At 41.6% G+C, this 3752-nt stretch overlaps 1 non-coding gene across 1 annotated transcript; it reads left to right on the top strand.

Moving 5' to 3' along the window:
• The first annotated feature begins 3407 nt into the window (after positions 1–3407).
• On the top strand, positions 3408–3479 carry trnah-gug (transfer RNA histidin (anticodon GUG)). Its single transcript has one exon. It is a non-coding gene; the product is annotated as a tRNA-His (tRNA).
• Positions 3480–3752: the final 273 nt, after the last annotated feature.

Raw genomic sequence — 3752 nt, 5'->3', positions numbered from 1 at the left:
ATCAAGGCCCTAACATAGAAGTAGAGGTGGTCACCGGGTGCTGCACAGTGGCTGCCCACCACTCCAGGATGGGTTAAATGCAGACTGAATCTGACTGTACAACTACTTTGTAAGGTAATATATATTACAATAAAGTTGACCTTTCTGTTTACCTTCAGGCAGCCATTATTTTCCATTTATTTCAGACATGTTTACTGTGACGAATGAGTCTTTGAATACTGATTTTCATATTTTAGTGAATGGAAAGCAATAGTTTCTCAGAAAAGATGGAACAAGACAAATGTCAAGAGCCACATCAGCTTCTCTGTGACGCTGTAGGCTGCTCATTGTAATGAAAACTAAATGACAAGCTGGATGGAAGTTGAGGACCTTATAGGATTGTGGTTGTTTTTCTTACATGTGAATAATAGCAAGTAATTGTGACTTTGTTCCCCATCTTCCTTTAGTGTAGTGGCTCCCAAACTGGGTGGAGGTCCCTTCTGGTGGGGCGCAGAGTCACTGCATGGGTGGCACCGCTGACCAGGGGAGAAATATAGAGTAAAACAAAGTTGAATGAATATGATTTATGGGGTGTAAATAAACAAACAAGAACTTGTTGATGCTCACATGCTATCATGATAGTAATTTTGGGGTGGGGTTAGAGCCACTGGGTCAGTGTGTTAGCATGCTAAGGTTTGCTGACATGCAAATTAGCACAAAACACAGTGTTGTAGTTTGTCTTTTAGGCCAGATTATCGCACAAAATCATTGTCAGTATATTACAATATCAAATTAAATACTTGCCAACGTATTTTGTTCTGTACCCAAATGATGGGACGACTAACCAACATTGGAACTCCAAAATAAATAGAGCCCACTTTGAAAGACAATCAGTAGCAATGAGGACATGACTTGTCAACCCATTCTTACTCCAATTACTCCAATTCCAACATCATTGCCCATTTGTGTCTTATACTGATGCACAAGGTACCCATCAGCGGCTGCATGAGACACAGCTGGAAAGCCTTTTTAAGACGTGATTAATGTTGTGAAAGAGTTTTACTTTGGGTAAGATTAGATGACAAAACTACTTGGACAGGTTTAGGATAAAACCGTCTTTGGACTTCGAATAAATTTGTTGTTGACACAACCCATGGGGCATGAACCCTAGTCTCCTGGGTGAAAACTTGCTGTCTATCCACTCCACCTCCTCAAGATGCAGACTTTGCACTATTTATACTATGTCAGAAGCCTGGCAGGTCTCATACAGCAGCGAATGGGCTTACACTGAAATCACTTCAATGCCTGGTGCATCTCTTTCAACTGCTCCTACTGTGCACATCTGTATGAGTTTCTGAGGGGTGGTGACAAAACGTCTGCTTACTGCTTCTAACTTAAATTGTCGGATTATAATTGAACACCACTGTCTGGACCAAAACATAGTTTGTGGAAAAACAGACAAGAATTAGCGAATCTCCATATTGGTCTAACCCAAGCATAGAGTTATCAGAGGGAATGTAAAATTGCCTCGTGCCTGTCATTTTGGCAGGACAGCGGCTGTACCTGAGGCTGCCTACAGGCCAGGTCTGCTCCACTGGAGTTTCCCCAGGGCTTCTTCCCACCACCTGCTCTCCCAGCTGTGATGGAGCAGCTCCAGAAGCCCTCTTTAGTATTCTGCCATCCACAAGGAGGGGAAAGGAACTTTAGTCTAGCTCCATTTGTTTCTGCAACTCAATAAGTGACATGATTGAAAGGTACAGAGAATGAAAGAGGATTGTCTGGGGAGCCCAAGAACGTGGTTTGTCGGCAGATTATAGACATTCCTGTATTTTGATCGGCAGACAGCAGAGAAGTGACACTGTATCTCCACAACATCTGGAAATGGAGGGAATTTTATGATGTCTATGATACAAAGCTTTTTTGAGGTCTTGCCTAATTCCCCGCTGCCTCTGGTTATTGTGTCTCTCCAGCCACAGATTTTTCTCCCCTGGGTGCCAGTATAAGCCGTCCGTGGAACTCATACATAACAAACATGCCTTTTCATGTTTGCTTGTGTTCTCCCATTTGGATGCTTATCGCAGGTGGGATTGTGCCTCTGCTGTGAAACACTGACATTTGACTTGACTTGCTCATTACAAGAAGGTACATGAATATTAAAACACCGTCACAGCTCAGTGCCAGTGACTGGCAGCTCCATTTGGAGTTTCATATTCTGTCACAAATAGGACGGAGAAAGAGGACATGACAAAGATCAATAACTTCTCGCTGTACTTGTTAATTCTTACCAAGAGTTTACTTTCATGACACTGTCAAAAATGAGTCCCTCTAAAACATGTTATTCACAGCAGGAATCCAATCCCCTCTACGTGAAAACAATGACTGACCAGTGCACTGTCAGTGATGCTGTCCATCAACATGCAGTGTTAGACTGGGTGCATATGCCAACTTCAATGTACTGACCTTGTAAATTGCGTACTTCTTCACACAAGAGTAATCAATTAAAGGGTCTGGTCTTGACTACACGAAAGGGTATAGCAGTGATTTTTTTTTTTTCCAGTTTAGAACTGGAAACATAACAACTGTAACTGCAAAGCAAAGAAACTACTGCACAAGTATTAAAATCAGCTGGCTGAAACATTTTAAACACCAAAGTTCAGAGTACAGTAATGTCTGTTTGCCTCCACTAGTGGCTGTGAATTGACTTAAACTCTGACCACCAGTAAAATCTGCTTTGCGTTCTGTCTAAATGACAAATGAACATAGCATCAGTGCTAGGCAAAAGAAAGGTGTCACTTTTTTGATGATGTCATCACTACAAGTTCTTGTCGGTTTAAAGCAGAAATAGACAACTTTTTCGCTTCAATTTATCATTATAAAATAATGCTCACTGCCTCACTTTCATTATGTCGCCACTATAGACTACATGAATGACCAAACTCAAATTTTTTCTCCAGCAGCTTTCTTCTAACTTTACTTCCCCCTCTTACTCCCTCTCTATGAGAATTATCATATCATTTCAGTATGCAAGACTGTTTGCTGCATCAAATCTGTGACAAACTGACAAACTGTATCTCATTTACTCAGTCAATAAATAAATCCATTAACTTTGTCTTTGTTGTTATTCGATGTCTGCTAGTAAATTAAACGATTTCTACACGGACAAGGAAATTTGACTTTGGGCAAGTAGATTTCTGAAACAGTGCCCAACGGGAAAACTGAAAGACAGCATTAATGTTGAACCCTGGAACCTTTTAATCAGTCATCTATCTTGTTTTTACTGTTACTTGCTAAGTATCTTTCTTTGAAAAGCAAAATTTGTCCCTGACAAACATACGCAGAAGTGCTAGATCAGCCATCTGTGGAATCTGACAGTCCTTTACAACACATGCTACGTTAACACAACAAAGAGGCAGTGAGCAAAGCATGTTGCTGTGATCGTATAGTGGTTAGTACTCTGCGTTGTGGCCGCAGCAACCCCGGTTCGAATCCGGGTCACAGCAGCATTAGTCGAAAAGCATGGTTTTTCAGTATGTGCTGAAAGGCATCTGAACCCAGGGCTCAACAGTAAGGAATGCCGTCTTTTCCTGGGCAAGGGAAATTCTGGCTATTGAAGCTAGCAACTCACTAAAGATGGAAACACATTGTTTCACAGTGATGAAGTCCATCTCTGAGAACAAGGACGTGGAACTGACCTTTCACTAAGCACCGCCCTCCTTAGTTACTGTTGCTACGCCTGCCAACATTGGTTGGATGGTGAAATACGGCAGGTATAT

Source organism: Lutjanus erythropterus, chromosome 6 (genome assembly GCF_056507025.1).
Source record: "Lutjanus erythropterus isolate fLutEry1 chromosome 6, fLutEry1.hap2, whole genome shotgun sequence".
NCBI classification, from domain to species: domain Eukaryota; kingdom Metazoa; phylum Chordata; class Actinopteri; order Lutjaniformes; family Lutjanidae; genus Lutjanus; species Lutjanus erythropterus.
This window is presented reverse-complemented; position numbering and strand designations above follow the sequence as displayed.